Genomic DNA, 13,404 nt, shown 5'->3' with positions numbered 1-13,404 from the left:
GGGTCCCACCATTTTCCAAGTCTCAGGGTCCTTTACTAAAACTGGAGGTTTTTCTTTCATCAACCTATGACTGCTCCCCCCAAAGTGGCGTAGGATGGGCGGGTTCAGGCTGTCAAAAGAACAGTTCAGAAAATTGATTTTGAATAGTGCCCTGGATAACCAGATGTGGGGAGGTTCTACCTTCAGAACCTGTTGTTGCTGGTCCAGGACCCTCTTAATATCACGGTGAGTTCTTTCTACAATGGCTTGACCTGTAGGGGAGTAGGGGATGCCAGTTTTGTGCTCTACTCCCCATTGCTGCAGGAAGCTCCTGAATTCCTTGGATTTGTAAGCAGACCCATTATCAGTTTTCAGCTCCTTGGGGATGCCCATGAAAGAAAAAGCCTGTAAGAGGTGCTTAATAGCATCGATAGATGATTCTCCTGTGTGGGCAGAAGCATAGACCGCTCCAGAAAAGGTATCTGCACTAACGTGAACATATTTCTGTCGTCCAAAAGACTGTATGTGTGTTACGTCTGTTTGCCACAGTTCACAACTGTTCAGTCCCCTTGGGTTTGCTCCCGTACTCACTGTAGGGAGTGCATGTTGTTGGCAATTTAGGCATGTGGCCACAATCGCTTTGGCCTGTTCTTGAGTGATGTTAAACTGACGAACCAGGCCAGGTGCATTTTGGTGGAAAAGCTGGTGGCTGATTTTTGCCTGTTCAAAAACATTTGGGAGAGTGGCCATCACTGCAGGTGCAGCAAGAGCATCTGCCCTTCTGTTGCCTTCAGCGATAAACCCTGGCAAGTCAGTGTGTGACCTGACATGCATCGCATAAAATGGTTGCTCTCAGTGAGTGACTAACTTTACCAGTTTTGAGAGCAATTAGAAAAGTGTGATGTTAGACACATCTTGCAGTATTGCTTGATCTGCCCTGGATACTACTCCTGCCACATATGCAGAGTCTGTGATCAGATTAAATGGTTCTGAGAACCTTTCAAAAGCCCTAACAACCGCAGCCAATTCAGCAACCTGAGGTGAACCTTCCACCTCAGCAATGTCTGTCTCCCACTGCCTGGTTTGAGGAACCTTCCAAGTCATAACCGACTTGTGGGACCTCCCAGACACATCTGTGAAGACAGTTAGAGCCCTTTTTAAAGGTCTCCTACTTAGAGCACTTCTCAATTTTAAGGTATATTGAACATCTTGTTTGAACAATTTGTGAGCGGGCCGCGCTACCGAAATTTGTCCTGAGTAGGAATCCAGAGCAAACTGCAACACTTCATTTTCTTGAAACAATTGTTCCAGTATTTTCATAGTATTTTGACCTGATTTTAACTCAACTGGAATGTGAATGCAGTTAAAATCACATCCTGCTAAATCCCTGATCCGGGTCCTTGCTTTCTAGATCAGTTCCGCTACCAGCTCCCGTGGCTTTGTCAGTCTCTTGGACCTTTTGTGACTGAGGAAAACCCATTCTATGATCAAGAGAGGGTCCCTCTGGTCCCGGTCCTTTTTTGGTGTGTCCTTTGCCTTAGGTGTTTGTTTTTCCTCCCACTGGAAAATAATTCCATGGAGGTGTGGCAACTTACCTAGGATGATAAATTTGAATGGCAGGTCAGGCCGGCATCGGTTGGCCTGTCTTGTGGACATTGCAATCTGAACCTTTTCTAGAGCTTTCCGTGCCTCTGGGGTAATGGACCTAGGAGCACCTGGGTCCTCTCCCCCTTTCAATAAATTGAAAAGAGGGGCAAGGTCTTTGTTAGTCAGACCAAGCCATGGTCTTACCCAGTTCAAAGACCCACACAACCTGTGGACATCCGCAAGGGTCTTGACCCTTGGATTGATTTCTAGTTTTTGAGGAACAATGATCCTATTTCCAGTTTCTAAGCCCAAATACTTCCAAGGTGGCATCTTTTGAATTTTCTTTTCCTGGAGCTCGAACCCTGCAACAATCAATGCATCGATGGTTAGGTCAAGCGCGTGTGTGAGTAAATCATCATTGGGGGCACACACAAGGATATCATCCATATAATGATAGATAATGGCCTTCTCTGTGGCCGCACGTACTGGGAAAAGCAGGGAAGAGACATACCACTGGCAGATAGCTGGAGATACCTTTAATCCCTGAGGAAGAACAGTCCAATGGTACATTTTCATAGGTGATTCCATATTAATGGAAGTGACGGAGAATGCAAAACGCGGTGCATCGTCAGGGTGCAAGGGGATTTGGAAAAAACAACCTTTAATATCAATAACAGCTAATTTCCAATCTTGGGGAAGCATTGTTGGGGATGGCATACCAGGTTGGGGAGAACCCATATCTTCAATTACATTGTCGGAGGTCGCAGAGGAGCCGCCATCTCTTTCTGTTAGCTTTTTGGATGACAAACACTGGAAAGTTCCATGGGGACATGGTCTCCACAATGTGGCCCTTTTTTAGTTGCTCTTGCACTAGTTCCTCAAGCACCTTTATTTGTTGTTTACTGAGCGGCCACTGTTTCACATCAACTGGTTTGTCTGTTTTCCACTTCAGTTTTTGGGTAGGATGCTGTTGTTCAATGACTGCTGCACAAAAATGCTGTGGAGAGTCTGGAATATCAATTGTGACACCCCACTGGGCCATTAAATCTCTCCCTAACAAATGTTCCAAATAATCCAACACAAATGGACGGATATTTGCCAATTGTCTGTTTGGTCCCTCAAATTGAATAATGCTTTTGGATTGTCTTGCCAATTGCAGACCTCCTACACCTTGAAGATGACCTGCAACATTTTGCAAAGGCCAATGTGCTGGCCAGTCTTGTACTGGAATCACTGTGCAGTCTGCACCCGTGTCTACAAGCATCTCAATGCATTTTGACTCCCCACCCCCACTGACATTACACCATAATTTGGGTTTGTCTTTCCCGATAACTTGGACCTGGGCGACTGTGGGCCCTTGTTTTTTGATATTTTCAGGTAAAGATGGCACAGGGATAGCTTGTGCAACAATTTGTCCCTTGGGAAGGAACAGGGGTGGGTGGAAACAGTGTAGGCTGAGAACAAATTGCTCAGGATCTGATGTTGTCATTCCCGGAGCAATTTCGATCTCTTGTGGTGTGTGTTTGGTGTCCCCAATGACGATGTACTTACAACGAATTCGGTTCCAAGTACCCTTCTGTTCAGGATTTACAGAGACAAAATGCAAGTCAGTGTCCTTCAGGTGGAGTGACTCTGTCAGCTGCAACCTGTAAGGCTCATTGACAAAAGACATGGTTAACTCAGGATCACCTAAATCATACACAGTCTTTGAAGCACCTGCTTCACTTACACAAACATTAATATAATCGCACGCTTGATTTGTTTTGCTACCCTTATTCCCTTGGCCTGCTCTTTTTGTGTCTGCACGCCTGGCAGGCTGGCGCTCCCTTTTCAGTTTTTTTGTTGTTGTTGACCCCCAGGGAGGGCTTGTACTTCTCCTCCCCTGCCTTTTCTAAATTCATCAAATTCCCTTTTCAGGGGGCACTGGTTACTCCAGTGCCCTAGGTTGTTACAAAGCAGGCATGGTTTTGTGGGTTTAACCATTGCTGGTCTCCGCTGCTGCCCAGGGTACTGCTGTGCTGAGGGAAAAGGCGCAGGGCTGGCAACGGCGACACGCTGAGGTGGTCTTGGCAGCAGCCTTGGTCTGGTGTCTTCAGCCACACTCATCAGAGGCACTTTCCTGTTACAGACTAGAAGCATTTCTTTTAGTGTAGGGGGAGGTTCTATAGGAAGGCTCAGGATTGCCGCTTGACGCTGTTCATTTGCATTTGTAAATGCCATTTCCTCTAAAATTGCTTCCCTAGCATTCTCTTTTTTAACTTGTATTTCAATAGCTCTAGTTAACCTTTCTACAAATTTCAAAAAAGGCTCTGATGGTAGCTGTTTTATTTTACTATAGGGTTCAAAAGGCCCCTCAGGTTGTAGGGAAAAGAACGCTTTTTCAGCTGCTTCTTTTACTTTCTCGAGTGTTTCTGCAGGAATTGCAGTAGCTTGGATTGAGGGAGAAGACCATTGGCCCTCACCACAGAGGTGCTCAATAGTGATAGGGTTACCACTGTTGTCTTTGGCTGTGTTTGGATCAGCATGCAAGCCTGGGAGAGCATCATTTAGCATTTGTTTCCATGCTATTGCCCATAATTTAAATTCCGTGGAGGTCATGAGACAGGAAAAAAAGCTGTTTTAAGTCATGTGGCATCACTACAGTCCTACTCAGTTCAGAATTTAAAAGGCCATGGAAATATGGACTGTGTGGACCATATTCTGTATGAGATTTACAGATCTCTTTAATCAATTGTTGTCCAAAAGAACTCCAATTAGCAGTTGGAGCTGCTCCCCCCTGAGCAGCAGGCTGAAAGGTAACAGGAGCCAGTGAGAACATGGGACTATGCATTGAATCTGCTGTTCCCTGCTCTGTATCCCTTGAATTGGAAGCATTGGGATCACAGATACAGGTTTGGGGACGGGCAGTGGGTGTGTCTCCACCGGGCAGTGGGTGCATCTCCACCGTGGGAACCCGGGGAGGGGGCGGGGACAGGGGGCTGGCAAGGGGCGGGGAAACTATGGGGACAGGGGGCGGGGTCGGGGGCAAGCAGGGGGCGGGGACACCTGGTGACATCACATCTGCAGACGCCCCCTGGGAGGAGTAGAGGGGTGGAGCTGAGGGTATTGCAGGAAACGGGAGGGGGAGGGGGGAAGGTATCACGAGGAACAGGAGGAGAGGGGGATGGGGCTGGAGTTTTGGGATGCTTAAGAGGATTTTGGGAAGAAGACAAGGTTTGGGAAGATGCCACGTGGAATCCACCATCTTGTGGACTCCCTAAGGACTGGAGGCCATTTTGGGCATCACTGCTCTCTGGAAAGCTGACACGTGCTGTGGGTTTCAGGAGGGGACACAGTGGATTGGGGAAGGTTCCACGCAGCCTGGCCAGGGCCTTGTGGACAGGGCAACTCAGGCATTTCAACAGACTCTGGGAGTCAACTTCCCAATGACTGTGCTCCCTTTAAAATACCAAGTTTTGGGGAAAGAGGTTTAGGGGTTTTAGAGCTAGGAGAGGGAGAAACAGGGAGAGCAGAGGTACATAGTTTTATATTTGGCTTTTTCTCCATTTCCTTTTTTTTTGAGCAATGCTGTTTGAATTTATAAACTTCTAAACACAAATTTAGCTGAGGGTGCATTGCCAGATTGTCCTAAGGTTATCAATTCATTCCCAATTTTATCCCAGAATTGAATATTGTGAATTTCTTCAGGGGAGATTTTTGGGAAGTGGAGGAAAAGCCATCTTATAAACTGTTTCAATTTTCCCTTTGAGAACTTAACATTACCACTGTCTAAAATGCTAACAATATTATAATACATCCCTTTTTGTACAATGCTGAGTTTCGAACCCATGTTAGATGTAAAAGGCAAAGTACTAAATCCCGCCTGACCAAAAGCAAAGCCAAAATCAGCTACCGATTTCTAAAAAAAACCACAGATAAGAAAGTGATAATGAACAGACAAAAGCTTCACAATGCAGCTGTATATACTGCTTTTAAAATTCCCGGGCTGCAGCAGCAGGGCACGCCCTGCCCAGCCGAGGTGGAAACAAAGCCTCCCCCGCCGTGGAATGCAGCCCCCCCGTGGAGCAGAGAGAGCAGCCACGCCACGTGGCAAGCCGAAACCGGGGCCCCCCACGCCGGGTGTGCAGAGAACCCCCCTCCCCCGCACAGAGAGAGAGAGAGAGAGCTATCCCTTGACCATGTGGAGAGAGCCAAGCACGCTGCGCTGCAGAGCCGGGGTGAAGGGCAGAGAGTACTCCCGCTCCGGCGCGAATTCCAAAAGAGAGTAACACACGCAGCAGAAAGATAAAAGCTAGAACGCAATGAATTCCCATCTGTGGGGCTGCGCAGCCAAAAATGCAAAGGCAAAAAAAGGAACAGAACTCACGGCAGAGTCTGTGTTTTGAGCTTCTGCTCCACCGAGAGCAGAGATACTCACCCGAAATGGAAGCTGTAGCTGGCTGGGGTCTAAGGCAGGTCTCCTCACCGGAACAGGACCTCTCTATGGGCAAGAGAGGCTACCCTGTCCTCCCTCTGGAAAATCTGCTCACCACAAAGGAGCTGGGCTTTCCAGAGGCGCCGAACAGTCCACGAAACTTCTTCTGGGAATATTCCCAAAGTCTCTAGCTGAGGGTGATGCAACCAAAGCCCCTTTCAGCTGGATGCACGGCTGCCAAAAGTTTCTCCAAGGTACTGGGAGACCGTTCTTGGGCTGCAGAGTCGCTTAGCCCACCTCAGGGACGCCAAAATATTGGAATATGAATCCCAATATTACCAGTTAGATGGTGCCTAGGCTAGTCTGACCCTCGCTGCTGGGCCAAAGGCAGCAACTGTGGTGTATAAGCCCAGAGATATCTTTGGCTTGCTGAAGGTTGCAGCTGGGCACTGAACAAGTCCAGGCTTGTTAGGAGCTCCGTTTACCTCAGGAGGAAGGCTTCAGGTGATGGTGAAGAAAAAAGGAGATGGATTCTGCTGGAGGGTTTAAATCCAGAGGTTTATTCCATGGTTACAGAGGCCGGAATGTAGGCAACTGCTCCAACAGAATCCCGGCCGCATGGTCTGATCACCTTTTTAAGCTCAGGGACAGGGGAAGGGGGGGGGACAGGTGAGCCACCCAACCAGGTGAGAGGGGCAGGGTATCAGGGGGGGATGACACCTAGACAGGCCAATGGCCCCTGGGCCTGAGGGGCATCCTTTGAACTTGACCAACCACACAACGCCTTGCTGGAATGTTAAACCTGATTGACAGCCCAGCAGGGGGCGAGGGGGGAAGGGGAAGAGAGGTATTGGCACACCTGGGGAAGGAAGTTTACAACACACTGTAACAGGTGGTTACAGCCTATGGGATTTCAGCATTGCATTTCTGGACTTGGTTAAATTTTATCTCCTTAAAGCTTTAAACCCTCCTTGGTGTGGGAGGAGGGGACAGAGAGGATGGAGTTGGGACACCATGGGACGATTCAATCAATCATCTGTAACCAACTCCCTTTCTTCCAGAAAGTTCCCTGCTCCCCACTTTTTCATTGGATCTCTCCCTAAGAACACCCTCTCTCCGTTTTTCTATTGGCGTACCCCAAATCATCTCACCCTGAGCCCTCCTCTGTACCCCTTTCCTAACCCCCGATCCCGCCTACCCTTCCTCCTTAAAAACCCTGGTCTCGCAGAGGATCGGTACTCGAGCACCCTGGTTCCGGTCCTCTTCCGCTGGGGCTGTATCCCCCTTTCCTTCCCCGCCTGCACCCTCGGACTTCCCTATATTAAAAGCCTGTTGGAACAGCACCTGAGCCCTCGAGACCTCCTTTTATTTGGCCGCTCCGTCATTTCGTCATCCGGGACTGTGTGTGTGCTAGCGGCGGAGACGCTCCCCCAGCGGGACATGCCCAGGAGGTCTGCCCGCACCCACCCAGAATCGGGGCTCCCGGCAGCAGCCAGGACCCTGAAAACCCGTACCTTGGGATATGATGCTGGCGTCCATTGGGTCATAATCCCCAAACACAGTACCTAAGACTTGGTTGGTTAAGTCAGAATGAGATTTCAGGAGTTTTTGAAATTCAATTTGGGACATTTTGCTAAAGTTGTTTGAAAATGGAAGCTTGAGGACTTGTCTAAGTTCCATGCTCTTGAAAACTTTCTTCGTATTTAGAAATCCATTCTTTTTACTCTTCTCATGCTGCTAGACTTTTCTTTAATAACTTTCACATACAATTCAATAGTTCTAGTAAAAAAAGAAAAAAACTTTAAAAAGTGCTTTTCAAATTGTACCGGCCAATGAGTCAACCCAGTAGTGCAGTGAATTGATAAATAGCCCTGGTCTTACAGCTGTCATGTAGTGCATGAAGATGAGCTGTAACCCACTGTATTGTCCCTGGCGGAAAGATTTTTGAGGGTGACTGTGAAGGGGAGGAACACCAGAGTGAACTTGCATTGTTTCATACAAGCTTTGAGTTAGGCTGAGTCTTTCAGCTGGAGAAACTGAACCTCTGGTTATTGACTGTGTCTGTTCTTACAGTGGTAAACAGAAGAGTTGAAACCAAAGTCAGAACAAAATCTCTTATTGTCTAGATTGCCTGCCGCATTGAGCACATTTTGAGCTGTGTGGCTGGTGCCACCTTAGTGAGGCCTGTGTATTTCACCAGCTGTTAAAAGTATTACTCATGTAGTGAAGAGCTCAGGAGAGAGGCAGTGAAAGATTTAGAGCAATGCCACCTAGTGCTAAAATTAAATCTCCTGAAACAAATAAATTTAATTTTTGCAGGCTGTAGGTCTTCTATTTTTTTACTTTTTCAGCAGTTCCACTTGTTAGCATTAAACTTGGATGTCAAAGAACCGCCTTGAGGCACAGTTAGAGGATTTGCTCAGCACCAGCTTGGAGTTGCAATTATGGCTCATATCTTACCAAGAGCAGCAGGGAGAGCTGACCAGGAGGGGTCTTCTTGCCTCACTCTCCTGTCTTATATCAGTTAGTGGCTGGCTACTGATACCACTACTTAGCAGGTGGGTGTGCATCTGAATTTGACCATTTTTAGCCTTTGATGCCTGATAGTGAAAAATTTTCACCCCGCAACACTTTGAATAAGGTGACCATCTGTTCCTAATTAAAAAAAAAAAAGAAAAAAAAATCCTTTTTTTCAGTGTTCAGCTTATATCAGTTCAATATAAGGACGTATTTTCTCCCATATTTTGGCACTGATCACACAGAGGAGTCTATACAATAATTTCATAAGATCGATGACTGTTCCATTGGAAATAGAACATTGCAGGCTTTCTTTTACCAGTGCTCATTTTTCTGGTTGTTTCCTTTTTTTCTTTTTCCCAAATTTCTTTTCATTTTTGTATTTTCTGGTCATACAAACAGCTATTCAATATCTGCAATGCATTACTGTGATCCTTTAACAATGAAAAATTAGTAGGACTATTCTACATTATGCACTTCCATAAGAAAACAGAATATCTTTCCCACTGAGACTATTTTTTCTCATGATGCCCTTCATTATGTTTGTGATCCTTCTGCCTAATTTCTTCATGGAGGCTGTCACCATTTTTCAAAGAGATGGCTCCTGAGAGTGACCTGAACTAAAAGAACCTGGCAAAACAAGCCTTTGGGCAAAACAGCAACGCACATTTGGAGAGCCAGATGCTTTCTTTCACTTTTTAAAGATAGTGATCCTTGGCTCTGCAAGACCAGTGTATTATCATATATAGTGGGTAAGATGTGCATACAAAGGCATGGGCATACCTGTCTTAAAAACCGGACCTTTTATTTCCTATTAATCACTGATGCTGATCTGCTCCCAGCAAGAGATAAGGATTGCAAAGAACTAAAAATTATTGAGAAGTCTCTTGAAAGCCCCCCCCCCGCTTGAAACCACCATGGTAATGGAAAATAGGGTTTCACTTTCTGAAATCTGTGGTGATGGAAAATAGGTTGTCACTTTTTGAAATTTGATCATGTAGCAAAGTAAAAACAAAACCAAAATGACATCCCAACCAAATGACACAATAAAATAAATTTCAGTTTTCCCTTACTAAGGTGTATATTGAAGACTTGCATTCTCATCAGTTCCTTCAGGCTTCTTTATTTTCTACAAGTGAAATAAGGATTTAACCAACCACCAGGTTCTTCCAGTAGTTTTGAAATGAACTCTTGAGCACAGCCTGCACGTGCTTTTGTTGTGTTCATTATAGTTCTCTCACAGAAGAAATAGTAAAAGGTAATATATTTCTTTGTGAACAGAATGATGATGAAACACCTCAGGAGAGGTGTTTGGGGCCCAAGTAATGTTTTTTTCCTAGTGATTTACTTGTTGGGGGTTTTTTTTGGTTGTTTTTTTTCTTACTGAAAATTTGCTTTTTAAATTCTGAACATGTAGTAGCTATTTGGTGAATTGTCTAGTAAGCCATGATACTGCTTAGCGTGACAATACGCATACACTTAATGATTTGGAAACTACAGAAACAAAGGTAGAGAAATAGAGATGTTTGTTTTCCTACTAAAAATCCAGACAAAATTATTTCTGCCAGAGGAGAATTTAAAAAAATAGACAGCTTTATTATTCATCTCCCACTGAATTTCAGTGAACTTTGTATGGCCTGGCTTTTAGAAAATCCTCCATTTTTCTTTTCAGAAGGTTGTTTATTGTTGTTGTCTACAGCATAAGCACTTCGGAACCTCTGAGTGGAATTAAGTTTCTTTGTCCAAACAGTCTCAGTAATCATTACACCAGATATGAGTTCAAGGGGAAAAGCAGAGTTTTCATTTCTCCCTTTGCCTTTCCCATTGCTAACCTCTAGCAAACAGCTTTTTGTAGCACAGCTGGTGACAGAGGGGCTGGGGTGTTGGCTGGTGGCAGCCTAACCTCAATCTTACCATGTTGGGACATGGCACACTGACTCTCCTAATTCCTGAGTCAGTATCTCTATTAGACTGTCTGCAGCATCCTCTGCACTTTGTTTCACAATTTTTAGGTTGTGTCTGCATTCCAGCTTCAGTGCCTACCTACCAGGAGTGTAAAAACACCACTGATTTCTAGGAAGAAGTTTTTAGGCAGAGGCTAGGAATGAGGCTCCCAAACATGACAAAACGAGAGTAGCTATGCAGAGATCCTGAAGGAAATTAATTTCAACAGGGTAAACATCTCTTAACTTAAAACTGATATTTTGGTGTGATGCTTTAAGCCATTTTGTGGATTTTCTTTTAATTCCTGCTGACATGAGAGGAAAGCTGCTGCTCTGCAGGCTTTTCCAGGGTGGGAGGTGAACTGCGGGTGTGTGAAATTGGTAAAAGGAAGATCACAGACTAATTCACCTCAGTCATCAACCAAGCACCTTAACTCTGGTAGTACTTGGCAGCTGAATTGTGAGAAAGTTGATCAAAGCTGCCCAGCACAGAGGATGGCAATCATTTACTTGTATTTGTCTGTACTTTTTGATGGGCTGCAAGGCTTTAATTTACAATAGAAAATGCAGATACTTTATAAGTTCCAGCAAAAGGATATTTATACAAAGAAGTTGTGATATGTTTATTTTCCTATGAACAAGTAGAACAAAGTTAGTAGTGGAAGAGTTTAATTTGCCTTTTAGAAAGTTAAAATTTCAAAGACAAACTTGAAAGAAACCTATATTCATCTGGATATATGGTGCCACATCTCTGATTTATGAATGCAAAATTAAGTCTGTTCATAGAGAGCTTTTAGCTCAGATGAAGACAGCTTCTTATTTTATTTTCATTCTTGCCTGTATAAGTTACTTTTTTGTGATCATTTCTCTTGGTTTTTCTTTAAAATCAAATGCTAAGAAAATGATTATGGATTTTCTTCTGAGTTGTTATTTTTGGTTGGAAGCAAAGCCTGAGATTTTAATGCATGGAATAAAAAAAATTCTGTAAACATATCATGTTTCATATAGATGATTGTTAACTGCTAAGATAAAAATTATCAAACCTTCTGTGGGAAGCATAACATGTTTGAATGAATGAAGTCTAAAATACAAGATTTTTCAAATTTTTTTTTAGTAATCAAACCCCCCCAAAATTTGTCATGGAACTGTCAAGACCACATGTGAGTTATGATTGCAATAAATTGTATTTTTGGGGACAGTTGTTTTGTTTTGTTTTTTGAGCAAATGTTCAGTATTAATGTTCTACCAAAGCTGAAGAGCTACACCTGTATGTTGTCATCCATTCCTCTCTGTCAAGGGCTCAGAAAGTTGAAAACTGTAATTATTGCATTCTATTTCTCAGCCTTTCTGTAATGAATTTGAGACACAGTTGGGAGTTTCCCAAAGTAGTTAGATTAGTTAGTAATTGAAGAAACTTTCATCACCTCTGTGGGTGGACTTCTTGGAGACCAACTTTCTGGATCTTTTGATGTTTTGTTTTGAATTCCACTATCAATGTATTTTTTATGATGCATGATCTCTGTCCCTAACTCCACATATCCAGTCATTTTCCTTCACCCACTCATTCATATGGTCAACAGACATCTTTTTACCTCATATTTATTGTACCCTTTCCCCTAAGTCTGTTGTTGGCTTTTAGTTTGTTTTGGCTTTTTAAAATGCTAATATTTCCAGGTCTTGCTTAGAAGCTTTCTCTCACCCATTGTTATCTTCTAAAATGTCACTGAGACCATCTGCTCCAAACTGACTCTGCTGAGCAATTCTAGTTCTCTAAGATCATTTGCACAGACATTATTTTTCCAGACAGATTGTCTTCAGAAAAGACTCAGTAGCAGAAAAAGCATACAAGTCTGGCAAAGGTAGCAATCATATCCTCTTAAAATAAATGAAGCACATATTTTCATGAATTTTAGTACCTCTTTGCCATAGCTGCCAAAGCTGAACATTTGTCTACATGGATATTAAGCAGTGGCTAGGAGTTGGATTCAAGGAACAACTTCTGTGCATGGATAATCATATTCCTATTTAGAAAACAGATGTACATGCCATAGTCTCTTGACGCTTTCACAACAGGCCTAGCCTCAAACCCTTTTTTAAAGGGCTTAATTTTTCTTTTTTGTAGATGTGTATTTTACCTGTAAGCTATTTCTCTCTGTTGGTTTTGGGTTGTGCCCCCATTAAGGAAGTGTAGGAGATTATGCTCAGTGGTTATCTCAATAGTTTTCACTTCCCTGTCACGTACCATGTTGCTTAATAGCCTCTCTGGTCCTTATGTCTGGGAACATAAATAAAAAAAAACCAAATTGCTTGAAGAGGTAATTACACCTTCCCTTTCCCATGCTCATTGCCTGCAGCCCTGCTGGCCTGCAGGCAATGGATGCTGAAAACTACACTCTTTACTATCTGCATTATCATGTCACTAAATTACTATATGTTCACTCTGACACTTGCATAGATAAAAGTGTATTGGAAAGATTCTGATTGCAACTTAAAGTTTATATAACTAGAAGCTGTGGAATAGGCTCTCAGATTCCAAGTGTCTTTTAACTTTAAAAGGCCCATGCAGTTTCACATGGTGATGGCACAAAATATTTTATCCTTGGTCATAATTCCTGTGCCTGGTAACTGCTAAGCTTCCTGGGCCCACATATCTTAGATATAGATGGAGTCCCTGCTGTAGCCATCTCTCTCCAGTAACATCATTCAACATAACATGCAACAGATCATGTGCCCATAAATAATTCTTCCATTGTTAATATATTTGTAACAGTAATAAAATATTTTGATAGTATAAAACAATGAAAATGGTCAGAGAAGTATTTTTAAGTAGGGAAAATGATTTTTAAGTCATCTAAGATAGATGTATGCCAAGCTCTTTAATCTAGAACCCCCACACAGAAATACTGCTGTTGCTTGGCTTCATCGTGCTTGGCTTTGCTGAGGTAACTCATCCATCCATCATTG

The sequence above is a fragment of the Ammospiza nelsoni genome, chromosome 3 (genome assembly GCF_027579445.1).
Source record: "Ammospiza nelsoni isolate bAmmNel1 chromosome 3, bAmmNel1.pri, whole genome shotgun sequence".
Taxonomy (NCBI): Eukaryota; Metazoa; Chordata; class Aves; order Passeriformes; family Passerellidae; genus Ammospiza; species Ammospiza nelsoni.
Note: the sequence above shows the minus strand (reverse complement) of the source record.